Here is a 16,558-nt window from a genome sequence, read left to right on the forward strand (position 1 = left end):
CTTGGACTATCTTTAGGGACAGGGCCGGCGCTACCCACTCAGCAGCTCCTGCAAAGCAGGGAGGCGCCATGCTGAAAAGGCGCTGTCTCCCTCCCTGCTCTGCCTCAGCCCTCACTGTCACTGCCTCCTGCACGCCGCCCGCAGTGCCTGTCTGACAGCGGACTGCAGTATGGAGAGGCTGAGCAGCTCCCTGCACCGCGCACACACTGTCCTCCTCCTGCCCCCTCTTCCTCACAGACACTTGCGCTGAGGCATGTAGCGCTGTCTGTAAATGCCTGGATGACATGTCTTGTCCGGATCCTCCCCCTACCCATTGCTCCCTGTGCCTGTCAGCTGTCAATCAAATGACGAACAGGCAGCAGCGCCGCCTCCCCTTCCTTCCCTCTTCTCAGTGTGCTGTGCCAGTGCCACTGCCACTCCTCAACACTCCGCCCCCTCTATCTCCTCTCCTCTTATCCCATCTCCTCCTTCTCTCCCCTCCTTTTCCCCTCAGTCACGAGAGGGGTGTAATGTGCTGCAAATACTTTTTGTTCTGCTTTAGGATCGCATTGCACACACATTGTATGCATGCCGTGCGATGCGATCTAGCCCATAACGTGATTCTCGCAGCGTGTATGGGCACCTTTAGTGCCTGCAACATTTAGCGGACGCAGCACTGAGATGGTGTATGCACACATGTACATGCACCTGAGAGCCTCCTTAGGATCGCATGTTGCATATACTCCCACAATCGGGCTGCAGCTTGTTGCAATGGCAATGTGAAAGGGCGCAAAATGTATGGTTTGCAGGAGGGCGCCGGACACCTTAGCCCCGGCCCTGTTTGGGGATTTTTGATACCATGTCTTTAGAAGGCACAGTTGTTTGCTGTATTTTTGTCGATGACAGCTTAACGCTCTTAAATTTTCCAGAGGATGGGGAGGAGGAGGAGGACTTTAAATGTTGTGTGAAGCTGAACCACTAGTCATGAACGTAGGCTATGGCCTTAGCTGTTCCTTGCCACTCCGTGTTGTACATGGCACATTGGCAATTTGACACTGGGCATCGGCCTTGGCAAATGACGTTGATGGCATTTCATCGTCAATGTCATGGCTATTAGCAGCAGCTTCAGAACTAGGTTGAAGCGGGAATTATACGTCAGTAGGCTAGATAGGCACTAGCAGACTAGTTTTGCTCATAAGTTTACATACCCTAGCAGAATTTGTGATTTTCTGGCCATTTGTCAGAGAAACTAAATGATAACTCAAAACTTTTCTTTCACTCATGGTTAGTGGTTGGGTGAAACCATTTATTGTCAAACAACTGTGTTCACTCTTTTTAAATCATAATAAATTCCCTGTCTGGATCATTGCTCATCTTGAACATACTGTATATCTAGCTGTTATCTAAGGTAGTCCACCAAACACAAATCTTTACACACATCTGTAAATGTACACTGTCAATTGACAAGTTGGTAATGACTTGAAGCTGCTGTTATGTCCAGAAAGCTCATCACACTATGCACCCCTATGTTTACCCATATTTCTTCTACAACTTACAACTGATGTTGGGAAGGTAAGACTGATATGATGTGCAGTCTAATGGTCTTTAGACAAAGCAGTGGTTTACAGATGTAGGCTTGCTTACTGTGGCTGTGACTAGCTGCACCCATACTATATGCAAGTATACCTGGCCAATTCAGATTCTGATTAACTGTGGCACGTGTCTGTGCAGCCGTGTCACAGCCATGACGAATGTGGCTCCATTTTTTTCCTGCTCTGGACTGGTGATAAAGTAGAATATAATAGAGAACATTATACACGAGAGGTATTGTTACCTTCTTAATGATTAATTGTGTGTGTGTGTGTGTGTGTGTGTGTGCGTGTGTGCGTGTGTGTGTGTGGATAAATACAGATATTTATAGTGGTTTTAGTAAACTGTAAATGTCCCTTTAAGACAATGCTCTGTAGATGTGACCATACTCAAATGTTTAAACACTAATGTAATTAAACATTGCTTTATCAACACAATCCCAACAGTTAAATTAAACTTCCACAAGGTGCATTATTGAGTTGATATCCTAGGGGGATTAATTATGTGATAGTTTAATTTTAGTTAATTTAACTCGGCTGTTCATCGTGTTTTGTCATTGTTCTCTTTTCATATGCCTTATGCCCTTTGGAACATACAAAGAAGGAAGGAAGGCATTTGCTGCATTTCTGGAGTTCCTATATTATCAATTTATGACTTGCATTTGAAGTTAATAAGAATACTTATGTTATTACTTAATAATAATAATTATTATTATTACTATTATTATTATTATTAATAATATTGTTCACGTTGAATATTGTTTGCATAGATTATATGATTAGGATTGAAGATATCATACAGTAACAATTTGCATATCTTTATGTAGCTAATAACATGTCATCTATTGAGGAAGTGCTGTATGTTCCAAGAATCATGCAATACAAATAAAAGCTGTAAAAGAAAATATAATTATTATTAATCACAATTAACAATTATATACTAGCCAGTATTATATAAACCATAACACAATTTACATAAAATGGCTGCTTTGAGGGGAGCAACTGGGCCCTAAGGGGGAAATTTACTAATATGAAAAACCTAGTTTTTCGTATTAGTACTTTCCCTACGACTGCATACGACTGTTTCAGCCGTATGCACAGTCGTGTTCCGGAGGGGAATTTACAAAGCAGTCAAATACGACTGCTTTGTAACCCTCCGATGTCGTACTAATTTGTATTAGCTGGCCATATATATGGCCGCTAATACGAATTTTTCAGGCAGCCTGCACGGATCAGTCAGATCCGTGCAGGCTGCAAGGTGTAAAAAAAAATAGAAAAAATAAATAAATAAATAAAAAACCAGCGTGGGGTCCCCCCCACAGCTGTAACCAGCACCAGGCTGAAAGAGCCGGGGTCGGTAATAAAAAATCAGGGAACCCGACAAGTAGGGGTTCCCCGATTTTTTACAACCAGCCCCAGGCTCCAGGTCCGGGGCTGGTTCCCAAAATACGGGGGACAAAATGACTAGGAGTCCCCCGTATTTTAAGAACCAGCCCCAGGCCAAACCAGCAAGCAGGGTAATGTCACAGCCGGGGGACACTTATTATATAAGGTCCCGCGGCCAAAACTTTCTCCCTACCGACCAGTCAGCCTGGCCAGGGGCCCTGGGGGAGTGGGGACCCCCCCAATAAAGGCGGCCCCCCTCCAGGACTTACCTGACCAGGCTGAAGCCTGGTGCTGTCCCCGGTGGCCCTGTGCGGTGGCCACCGGGCTGATTCTGTGTAAAAGAATAGATGAAAAACTATTGTTTAAAACTGTGGAACTATGAGTCCCAGCAAGCCTCCCCCGCAAGCTGGGACTTGGAGAACCACAAGTCCCAGCCTGCGGGCATTAAAGGGCCCGCTGGCACTTGTAGTTCCACAGTAATAAAAATAGTACAATAAATACACACTAACACATTAGAAAAATAAAACTTTAATACATACATAACACACACATACTGATACTTACCTATCTTGATCCCATAGGTAGCCCTCTGTTCTGGTGTCCGGTGTCCTGTGTCGTCCTCCAGGTCCATGTCGGCAGTCCGTGACGTCCTCCAGGTCGATGGCGGTGTCCGGGTCCGAAGTAATCCATGGTGGAGCTGTGGAAGGAAATCCTACTCACCTGGTCCTGTGGTGAAGATGTCTTTTCTTGGTCCGCCGTAGTCCAGGTATTCTTTATGCTACCGGCGCTCCCCGCACTCTCTACATCGGACTGAGGAGAGACGCAGAGATATTTCATACTCTTTGCCTCTTCTCAGAATGATTCTATTGGCCGCCTAGCGGCCAATCAGGAGCCAAGAAAGTCGGCTCCTGATTGGCCGCTAGGCGGCCAATAGAAATCATCCTGAGAAGAGGCGCAGAGTATGAAATATCTCTGCGTCTCTTCTCCGTCCGATGCGGAGAGTGCGGGGAGCGCCGGCAGCATGAAGAATACAGGGACTACGGCGGACCAAGGGCCACCGGGGACAGCACCAGGCTTCAGCCTGGTCAGGTAAGTCCTGGAGGGGGGGACCCCTTTATTGGGGGGGTCCCCACTCCCCCAGGGCCCCTGGCCAGGCTGACTGGTCGGTAGGGTGAATGTTTTGGCCGCGGGGCCTTATATAATAAGTGTCCCCCGGCTGTGACATTACCCTGCTGGCTGGTTTGGCCTGGGGCTGGTTCTTAAAATACGGGGGACCCCTAGTCATTTTGTCCCCCGTATTTTGGGAACCAGCCCCGGATCTGGAGCCTGGGGCTGGTTGTTAAAAAATCGGGGAACCCCTATTTGTCGGGTTCCCTGATTTTTAATTACCGGCCCGGCTCTTTCAGCCTGGTGCTGGTTACAGCTGTGGGGGGACCCTACGCTGTTTTTTTTTATTTATTTATTTTTCTATTTTTTTTTACACTAAAGCCTGCACGGATCTGACTGATCCGTGCAGGCTTAAAGAAAATACGACAGGGAAATCAAGGTGTATTTTCCTGCCGTATTTTCGTGGCTGTTTCACGCCAATTAGCAGCCGTATTATCAATACGGCTGCTTAGTAAATCAGGAACCACCATTCTTTTGAATGGTGATTCCTGTCGTATTCTATCGATGGTGTAGACATTCGTATTTGTAAATACAAATATGAATGTCCCATCTTTAGGAACACGAATTGCTGTATTTTTGGGATAGTAAATCCCGAAAATACAAATGTGTAAAAAATAGGTGTATTTCTGCCTACGAATACACCTATTTTTTTACGAATTCATATTAGTAAATTTCCCCTTAAGTGTCTGCTTGGGTTGCTTTATGGTAAATCAGTTGTCAAACCACCCGTTCAGAATCCATCAAAACATCAGCTAAGTCATCATTTGGCCTTATTTTGTCATCATTCTGCTAATGTTTAAGCTACAACAATATTCAGTGTACACTCTGGGCTATGTGTCATTTTTAACACTCATCCCTCAGATGTCAAGAGGGACATCCCATTAGAGATTGGCAGAGGCCTGTTACTGGACTTCCACAAGTTGTGCCAATGGGAACTTCAGACAGAATGACCAGAAGACTGGTCCCATCCTTGATGTAGGTCATGCTAGATAAAGGGTGAATACACAGCGTTCTGAGAACGCCGCCGCTGCCTGTCCCCGGACCCCAACTGGCTGCACACAGGAGGTATGTATGTTGTCAGCGGGGAGGGGGGGGTCTCCGGCGCCAGGGGCATGGCGGTTATTTGGTCGTCCGCCCCCCCCCGGTCAGGGGAAGGGGGGGGGCACCAAATGACTGCCTTGGCCCGGGCACCAGAAACCCTAGTTTCAGGCCCTGGTTATGCCCAGGGGTCTACACTCCTGTTGACGTCCCTGTATGTATGTATGTATATATATATATATATATATATATATATATATATGTGTGTGTGTGTAGAAAAAGAATAGAGGTGCGCTTCAACCTGTTTCTTATACAGTTGCGCCTTTCATAATGAGGAGTGGTATATTTACATATTACAGAGCCATAAGATTGCCTCAGGTTGGTAAACCTCAGATTTGTCTGATCTAAAAATTGAAACCCTCATTTAAGGCCCCCATACACTAGGGCGACTTGTCCTAAGGACGTCAGCCCCAAATTCCCCTGAGCTTCCCGGGCAGCTCCCCGGGGGAGCTTGATAAGTTTTGGCACTTGATGTGCCATTTTTTACATGTGATAAATCGGATGCGATTTATCACATGTAAAAATCTGGGGGGAGGCATCAGGAGCAGGCTGGCATTGGGTACCTGTCCGGGGATCGGCCGGAGCAGGGACTGGTCCGAAGAGCGGCACAAGGTGTAGCGGCAGGCAGCGGATGGTTGTGGGTACCTGTCTCCCAGAGTGGGTACCTGTCCGGGGAGCGGCAGGAGCAGGGACTGGTCCGGGGAGCGGCACAATGTGTAGCGGCAGGCAGGGAGCGGGGACCGCGGCGCAGATGCTGAGTAGAGACCAGGGGGCGCGGCGGGAGAATAGAAGGAAATCCTATTCAAAAGACTGAGCGGTCGATTGGCTTCACATGATTAATCTTATGTGCAGACCGTCCGACATCTGGATCCCGTGTGCATCGGATCCGATCAGATGTCAGACCCTACGCAATTTGGCCAATTTCACTCGATTTCTCGGTCCAATCCTCCAGAATTGGGTGAAATTAGGGCCAAATCGCGTAGTGTATGGGGGCCTTTAGAGTTGATGTTTATAGTTACAATGTGCATTTTAACTCTAATACAGGTGTGATCGGACTGTACATTTACACTAATTATGTCTGATTTAAAAAGTAAACATATATTATTGCCATTTTTAGAATATATAAGAGATTATTTATACAGGACTAATAACTAATTGGCAACAGGTCATTAAACTTTTAGCAAACCACTAACTCGTATGGTCATAGGTGCCGATTTATGTTTTTGCTGGTGGGTGCTCATGCCAAAAATAAAGGGCTTCATGGGAAAGGGTCGTGGCCACAACATAATACTGATTTATATTACGCAGCACAATTGTCTCCAATATTCAAATTATGGCAACAGTGCCAAATACATAAATGTCCATACAGTGCAGGTACATAAATGCCCACATAGTTCCTGTGCAAGCGACGTGGGAGGGGGAGTGCAATGGGACATGGGCGAGTGGGCCACTGCTGAGCGGGTGGGTGCTGATCAATTTCCATGGGTGCTCGGGCCCTCAAGCACCCACAGATTCGGCACCTATGCGTATGGTGCGTGCACACGGGGCAATATAATCGCTCAGCACTCATTTTGCTCAGTGTCCCAGCATGCACTCGGCGATTTATCGCTCAGCGACCATATTTCCAGCGATATTTGCAATAATCGCCCCCGTGTGTATGCACCTTAACACATCTTAAATGCAGTCAAGCTACTCTTAGCTAATTCATTCTGTTTTTTTCTTCTTTTTTTTATATTTTGAACAAAAGTTGTTATTCACAATTCCATAAGATAGACAACAGAGGCAGGTTCAATGTATCGGACCTTTGCTTAACCTGGTGTAAATAAGCAGGCGATGGCACATTAACTTTTTCCAACCAATTACCTAAGCTTAGAAATCAATATATCATTTACTGTGCATTACATCTTATATTGAATAGTTGCCACTAAAAAACATCAACATACAGACAGACTGTTCTAAGTATACAGTGAGTCTTCATATACAATCAAACTGTTCTCTTGTAACCAAGAGTACCCACGGGGACCTACACTTCCGTGATTTAAGATATTTAGACACAGCTGTTCTGCAGAGGTGTTCTGCTATGTTTATCTCTGGTCTATTTATATTTTTACGTTTCGAAATAATTAAAACAATCATATGTTAGTTTCTGTACAGTTTTGCTCTCTGCCACGCATATTTTGCACATACTATAATGTTTATTTATATTTAATCGAATTAAATTATCTGAGCGGGTGCCAGTCTTTCAACGTGTTTGTAGAACAAAATGTGCTCCTTATTTTGTTTATTTTTATTAAAATTCTTACAGAAAAGTCTTTATTGAAAACTAAAACAAATACTGTTTATTAAAGAGCTTCAATAACTGCAAAACTGTAGGTGTTACATTTTAATAGTCCTTTAAATAGTCAAGTAAAGGACAAGTAAACCAGAATTAGGCCTATAGGTTGCCTGGTCTAGTGCAGTGACTCCCTTTTTTTTTTTGTAATTTTGGGGAAGCAACTGATCAGCCGCCACCTCTCCTTGCATCTATTCAATGATCACCAGCTGCTTTTGCAGAGCAGAGCAGCGATTACCCCCTCGACAACCTGCCACAGGAAACTGTGACCTGCAGATGGGACAGCATGACAGCGTTCATTGTTCTGGGCCTCTCCCACTAAAATTGAGAAAATTCTCCTGTTATACACTGTAGCTGTTACTTTGTGTTAGAAATAGAATAGAAGGTGAGAGGAAAAGCTAGTTCAGGGCAGTTGAGGCAGCCAGAATGCGGATTTCATCCTATTCACAAACAGCAGCATTATGCTTGCAACTAGACATGACCAGGTCTGTATGTCCTCCTGATATGTATCTTCACAATATTTCATAGTTTGAACATGTGAAAAGAGAGAGAGGGTGACTTGGAAATGATTGGATTGCAAGGTGCTCCCTGGGGTGCACGAACAGGCGCTACCAAGGGTGCTACCGCTACCTTTGACAAAGCTGCACCTCTACAAGCAGCGAAACGCGTTAGTTTACAGCCTGGACCGGATCATCTGATTACCATTGGACCTTCACTATTTGGACTTTTCAGCGCTCTGGTCTGCCCACTCCCAATTCTGAGGGATATCAACTTATCCACACTCCGCACTTGCGGTTTATTATTGCTGCTACCACGTGGGAACATCTTCATGCAGGAATCAAGGTTGGTTACAACAAATCTAAACCACTGACCAGTTGGTCCCACAATCCACCAACCCTGAGGACACCTGCAATCATATGCCATACCTGATATTGGAGCCTCTAGCGACCTGAGACAACTGTGGCTATAACAGCTTCCAGCCCTATCACACCATTTGAGTCCCTGACCAACTGTGGCCCCACTGTCGCGTCTATTTGAGGACCACTCCGCAATTCAGCATTCGGGATTGGACTAAAATCACCATCAGTGGTAACTATCAGCCCACTGGGCAAACTGAATTATTTCAGACAATAACCTCAAGTTCCTTTACCATCCATTGTTCCCACTCCATTCAGCCTCTGGACCAGTAATTAATTCACCATTTTATCTGATTGTTTCATTTATTTATTCATGTTATGTTTTTTTAATTGATCTTAAATATTTGCATGATTATTTCATCAAAACCAGCGCCACTTCTTTTTCTCTTTGACTTGGAAATGATGACAGAAGAGAGGTGTGGAAGAAGAATGACTGGGATAGGATTAGAGTTAGCAGGTGACAGGAGAGAGAAATGATGGAGAAAGGATGAGGTCAGTGGATGATGTAGAGTGTGACAGGAGAGAGAGGTGATGGGGAGAGTGTGAGAGTCAGTGGGTGACAGGAAAAAGGTGACAGGGAGAGGCAATGGGTGACAAGTGAGTGCGGTGATGGCAGAGGCAGTGGATGAGAGACAGGTGGAAATTGCATCATAAATAATAAAAATAGTAACAGAACATGGAACTGTCCCCTCCCAACACATATTGATGACATGGCACAACCTCCCTTTCCCAGCAGTCAAATGACCTTTGATGTCATGCTGGTTCCAAATTTGAATTGGCTTAGCTTATTTAAACTACTTTCATAGTGTATTTTTAACTGCCATATAGTATAGACCGTCAGTAGTAATCCATCCTGCAGGGGTCCCTGATAAAGGCCACTGATAAATTGCAATTTGTACCTCCGTTCTGTGTCCATGTCACCTAACACGCAGAGCCGAATTTCTCATTAGGGCACATGAGGCACGTGCCTAGGGGCGGCACATGTTTGGGGGAGGCACTTGGATGCCTGTGATAGTACTGTCAGCCCAAAATGTACCAATAACTGCAAAATATCCACTGTACTATATTCCATCTTAAATAGAGTGTAAATGGATAGGACATGCATATACCGCCCCTGTAAACTGTCCTACTTAGTAAACATGTATTCATAACAAAATAACATGTCACAGTTAGTGGCTTTTTTTTACAAATCTATTATATTGGCTATTATCAAATGAGGGCTTATAAGTAATCAATAATAATAATACAATTAGGCTGGGGGTGGATGCGAACATTATTGTTGTGCCTAGGGGCGCCCTCATGCCTAAATCCACCCCTGCTAACATGTATAGTATGGATTTCATCTATATTATCCCTTAATCTATATTATCAAAATAATCATGACAAAGAAGTGTATCTTGCCAGACACAAGGAGGCTAAGAAAATGATCAGGCATGCCAAGGCACAAGCTGAGGAGAAAATGGCTCAGTCAGTAGATAAAGGAAACAAAACTTTTTTAAGTATATAAGTGAAAGGAGAAAATCAAATGGAGGAATAATAAGACTGCGGACAGACACTGAGAATTCACTATAGAAGGAGAAGGGAAGGACCACAGTTAAGTTGCAAGGACAGTCATAAAAATAAGGTAGATGGAAGATTTACTAGGGAGAAAGTCCTAACAGAACTTTCAAGATTGAAAGTGGATAAATCAATGGGGCCAGACGGATTGCATCCAAGGATACTAAAAGAACTAAAAGATGTGTTGGTAGCGCCATTAACAGATTTATTCAACCAGTCACTAGATACAGGTGCAGTTCCAGAGGACTGGAGAAGAGCAAATGTAGTTCCACTGCAAAAAAAAGGAAGCAAAGAAGAAGCAAGTAACTACAGACCATTGAGCATTACATCAGTAGTAGGGAAATTAATGGAAACACTATTAAAAGAAAGAATAGTGGAATATCTTAAATTAAACAATTTACAGGATCCAAAACAGCATGGTTTTACTGCAGGGAGATCATGCCAAACAAGTCTCATTGACTTTTTTGACTTCGTGACCAAAATACTAGATAAAGGGGGGGGGGGGCTGTAGATGTGGCATATCTAGACTTTAGTAAGGCATTTGACACTCTCCCACATTGCTGGCTGCTAAATAAATTTGAAAGTGTGGTATTGGATTATAAAACAATTAGATGGATAAGAACCTGGTTGCAGGATAGGAAACAGACAGTTGTAGTAAATGGAGTGCATTCTATAGAGGGATGTGTTACCAGTGGAGTACCCCAGGGATCTGTACTTGGACCAGTGCTCTTTAATATCTTTGTTAGTGACATTGCAAATGGTATTGAAGGGAAAGTATGACTTTTTGCAGATGACACAAAGATATACAACAGAGTAGACACACCAGGAGGAGTAAATCAAATGACTGATGATCTAAGTAAACTTGAGAATTGGTCAAGAGCATAGCAACTACAGTTTAATGCTAAAAAATGTAAATTATGCACTTGGGACTCAAAAACCCAAAGGCTCAATATACAGTAGGAGCAAGTTTCATCTTTGCTAGGCTAGCCATGGCTATTCTATTGTTCTCAGCTGCAATACAATACGTATTGCAGCTGAGAACAATAGAATAGCCATGGCTAGCCATGGCTAGCCATGGCCAAAGGAGCAAAGATGGAACTTGCTCCTACTGTAGTATCAAGGGTACTATAATGGAAACTACTGAGGAGGAAAGAGATCTAGGAATCACCATTTCAAGTGACTTAAAGGCAGGAAAGCAATGTAGCAAAGCAATGAGGAAGGCTAGTCAGATGCTTGGTTGCATATGGAGAGGAATCAGTAGCTGAAAAAAAGACGTAATAATGCCACTTTATAGGTCATTGGTACGGCCTCATCTGGAATACTGTGTCCAGTTCTGGAGACCATATCTTCGGAAGGATATAAATACATTGGAGAGTGTACAAAGAAGGGCAACTAAAATGGTGCATGGCCTACATCACAAAACTTACCTGGATAGACTAAAAGATCTTAACATGTATAGTTTGGAGCAGAGAAGGGAAAGGGGGGACATGATAGAAATCTTCAAATATATCAAGGGTTTTAACATAGTACAGGAGGGAAATTTTCTTCAAAGGAAAAGAAGTAATAGAACACAAGGACATGCACTGAAACTGGAGGGAGGTAGGTTCAGGGGAAATGTTAGAAAAAAAATACTTCATATAAAGGGTAGTGGATAAGTGGAATAGCCTCCCATCAGACGTGGTAGAGGCTAAGACAGTAGAACAATTTAAACATGCTTGGGATAGGCATATGAATATCCTTACAAAGAAATAAGGATTAAAAAGGGTTGAGATTACCTGAAGGGTAAAAAAAGGGGCAGACTAGATGGGCCAAATGCCGCCAAATTCTGTTTCTATGTTTCTATGAGTTATGACCTTATCCCTTTAAGCTCTAAAATGCTCAAGTGTTTTCTTCTTGCTCAAAATTTTAGTCTATGTAAACTTTGAGAATTTTTTGAAAATGTTAATACTTTACAACTGATTTAGCTAACCAGTAAGAGATCATTTTGAAGCAAATTCAAGCATCTGGCATGGCCGGCTTCAGAGGAAAATCCATAAGTTACATATTGCTAAGGGATGTCACTCAGGTACATGCATGCAAAGTGTCAGTGACATACTGATGTTCAGACTTTCATCTCCTTCTAAGGCTGTTTTTTATTCTATATATACAGTATATATATATATATATAGAAGAAAAATGCAGCACTCCAGCTTTAAATCCAATACTTAGTGATTAGCAGATATAGCAAGGTTTCAAAAACAAACATGTTTTCGTCAGGCTTAAAGAAAGTGAGTTAAACTGACCTTAAATAACCCCGGGCGCTGTTCTCACCTGTGGGAGTCTGTCCCACCAAAAGCAGCGTCAGATGATGCATAATCAAGATGCGGTGCATCCAAACATCAAACCAGTATAATGTGTTACAAGGGAGACACCTGGTGGCCCCCTTTCCACCTCCCCCTCTAGGGATTAGATTCTTGATTGTGCCATTGAATACATATGTTAAATTATGCTACACAGGAATATGGCACATTTTGTACAATGAATTGCTGTTATTAATATGGTACATTATCATGCATGCATGCACCAGCATTATTTCTGTACTTTTTTTATCAAGGGCCCCAGCCCATTCCCTCTATTGGTTAGCCAAACCAATGTGGTAGCTGACCACACCCCATCTGGAAATGGGTCATACCCCTAAACATGGGCCCTTACCACTACTTCATGTAGCAGTCCAACACTGGACTCAACTGATTATCTTCCTACTGATCCATCTCCATGAGTTTTTAGATGAACCTACAGTCACACCATTAAAGCATGCAACAGGATTATGGCATGCACAGTTCCTCCATCTGAACATGGCATTCTGTTTGAGCCGATCTGAATCATGTCTAAATCTGATCTTCTCTATCCAACTGACTGGTTGACCATTGAAAGCTGACTATTTATATTTGTCAGATTTTAAAGTAGGAAGATTTTTAAGTATGGAGAAAACAGTTACATAGCTCAAGCCTGGACTTAGCCTGGACCAACTGTGATGTAACGCCTGTCTTCTTATTCATCTCATTACATTATTTAAACTTTACATGCAATTGCCAGTATTGAGTCTGCATCATTCTGTCTAGCATACTGCATTATCATAGGTATTTACACTTTACATGCCATTGCCAGTATTGATTTGCATCATTCTGCCTTGCATACTGCATTATCATGGGTAATTGTGCAATTGTATTAAGAATGAAAGTGAGTTAGAATGTATTAGTGGCTGGGATGGTATGTAACCTCTTACCATTTGTTTATCTTAGTTTTACTGCTTGTGGGAGAGGGGCACATGCTGGGTAGGTTCTCAATTAATTAACTTAGAAACAGCTTTTAGTATTTGTGGAGGATACCAGGCTGACCACAGCCGGTATGACCATTGAAAGCTGACTATTGATATTTGTCAGAATTTAAAGTAGGAAGATTTTTAAGTAGGGAGAAAACAGTTACATAGCTCAAGCCTGGACTTAGCCTGGACTTAAACTGGACAGAAACTGACAACCAACTTGGTATCTTGCCTGTATTACAATATAGTGAAAGGGATCACAATCTGAGGGGTATTTGTCAAGTCTCCTTTGACATATGGGTCATATGGGTGAAGCAGGACAGAAGAAACATATTTTGACTTCTCTGTCACATAAGTATGCTAATAAAATGTCATCTAAAGCAGCTTTTTTGGTAGAAGATTGGATAAAATATACACTTTTTCAAATAATATCTGTGACCTTCAGTGTGTCTCACCTACTAATGATAAGATTGACTGTCTTTAGAAGGATACTTTTCTCTTCATGACATTAACCTTGTATGCTGTACATTTATCTTCTAAAGAAACAGATCATAACATTCAGTGGCTATAAGACGTAATAGAAAATAATCTTATGTTAAGGATAGGTTTTTCTTTAAAATAATGAATGAATACTATCAATGCATAAACTTGCTCACTTTACGTACTGCAGATAGAACAGTTTATACTATACTATATGCACATTCATAAAGTATAATATGTTATTGTTCCTATTAAATTCATATTCCTCTAAAAAGTGCTGTTGTAGTACATAAAATTTGTGAATACTAATTAAAAATATATTGCTGTGCCACCTTTTACCGTCATTTGACCATCACCTTGATCGTTATTGAAGACAACAAACCTACAGTTTATAAAAATAAATAGTTATTTATAATTTTTGTAAAAAAAAAAAAGTTATTGATAGCTATCAAATTATACAGTATTCCTTTGAGTATTCACTTGGGTAACCAGCGGGCAGAAGTTTTACTGGGCCCAGATGGCCCATGCACCTGCCAAATGTTACCGTGGAATTATGACATCTCTGAGATCAGTATACCGATGAGTTTAAGCTGATGCAAATCATAACGCGCTTCTAAATTGGTTTAGCTTTTCTTTTACAAGTTTTAATAAGGTGCCCATCTGTTCCTGTGCGGGCCTCAGAAGAAACAGTAGGATGTTTAGAGCTGGCCATAAAGTGATTGGTGTTATTTTAATGTTCACCCCAAATGAATTGAAGCCTGCTGCTGGAATTAACATACATAAAGTAATAAAGCCTTAGAAAGGATGCAACAGAGTAAACACACTCCCTACTGTTATAACAAAGTGGGCTCTACTAAAAAATTATGAAAACGTTTATTTAGAATTTTTTATATTACTAACACAAAAAATAGAGATGAGTACAATTAATTATACTGTGTAATACAGCTAGAGTAGAGATATGATAAATTTACTAAAGGGATTGGTTCTAGGGTCGACAAGCAAAAGGATGACAGTCAATAGGTCGACCACTAACACTCGACTGGCCAAAGGTTGACACATGAAAAAGGTTTACATACAAAAGGTTTACATGATCAAAATGTCGACATGGATAAAAGGTCCAGGAGTCGCCTTCTGAGCAATAAAAGAAGTGGGAACCAGAACAGAAGCCACATACTTCTGCTAATCACTATAATAGGGGCATGCAGGGGTAACTGGCAAAACACTGCCCTTCTCTGACAGACATTTCTAACAAGGGAAGGGGAAAATGTGGAAGCCAATCCCCATATTCTACCATGGCATGAACAAGGCCAAATAAGGTCAGCTGAGGCTACTGTTAGGATCACAAACAAATAAAGAGCCATGTTACAGAAACTGAAGATGGTACAACTGCATCCAAACCATCGGAGGACCTACCAGCTTTAAGATGCTGCTCAGCAGTGGCCTATACTGCATTTTCCAGGATGCCTGATATGTATAATTACTAGAGATGTGCACCGGACACTTTTTCGCGTTTTGGGTTTTGGGTTTTGGGTTCTGATTACCTTCAGGTTTTGGGTTCTAATGGGTTTTGCCAAAACACCCCCTAAAGGTTTTGGGTTTTGGGTTTTGGGTTTTGGGTTCTGATTTTTTTGAAAAAAGCATAAAAATGGTTAACATTGCATAATTTAGGTGTTTTTTTGCTCCTATGCTATTATTAACCCCATCAGCTTTCTTCTCCACTCATTTACAGTCTATTCTGAAGACCTCACACCTCACAATGGCCCTTATTCTGATTGACGCGGACGTTACCGCGTACTTACGGATCGCGTCTTTATGGCGTCTGCGCATGCGTGGAGAACGCTACGCGCATGTGCCACGCCTTGACTCGGTACCAGTTCGGCCAAATCCCGTCCAAAACTGTTCACCGCTATCAGTCGGGAAATAGGGGCGTATTATGGGCGTCATGCGGAATGACACATGGGCGTAGTTTCAAAGTGGGCAAAACGGGGCGGAAACATGGGCGGACACGGGGGAGTACACTTATGTTGGGGGGCGTACATTCGGAAACCACTCCGAATGCACGCGATCAAAAAGGGCAGAAATGTGCGGTGTCCACAAGTGTACTATTGCTTTGCGGACACCACTCGTTCATGCGGTAGGCGAACGTACGCCTAATGACTACAACCATTAACACCTGAACCCAATAGAATCGACTCCTTTACTCATTACTCACTAATAGGACGCTTGTCAGTGCTTTAATTGAAACCATTGCTGCTTCAAGGAACCCGTACTAAACACCCACATATGCTGTACTTGTCAGACACTTTCAAACTGCTAACAATGGACATGACAGAATATTAATACTAGCAATACACATGTGTATTTGACATGTTCCAAATAAGCATTTTTTTATGAGGATAGGTAATTGAATAAGTGGGTCATGTGATGTATAGCAGAAGATACTTCATAGTGGGTTGTTTGGCGTAAATACTCCGCTTACGTGCGGTAGCACCGCTTGGCTCCCGTTCGGATGCGGTATTCCCGAGCATACTCTGTAATACTCTGTAATACCGTGCCGAATCGGAGTGTTTCTCCCGCACACGCATGGTTTGTATGTCGTCCGTAAACACGCCCTGTTCTTAAAGAGTGAGTCCGTCCGAATGCGGAGGACCCGTGGGCGTTTCTACGGACGATGGCCGCACGCGGCAAAACACCGTGGCGTGCGGACCGCACCGTAAGAATGCGGGAATATCCGCACCGATCAGAATAAGGG

The sequence above is a fragment of the Crinia signifera genome, chromosome 2 (genome assembly GCF_055691185.1).
Source record: "Crinia signifera chromosome 2, ASM5569118v1, whole genome shotgun sequence".
NCBI lineage: Eukaryota > Metazoa > Chordata > Amphibia > Anura > Myobatrachidae > Crinia > Crinia signifera.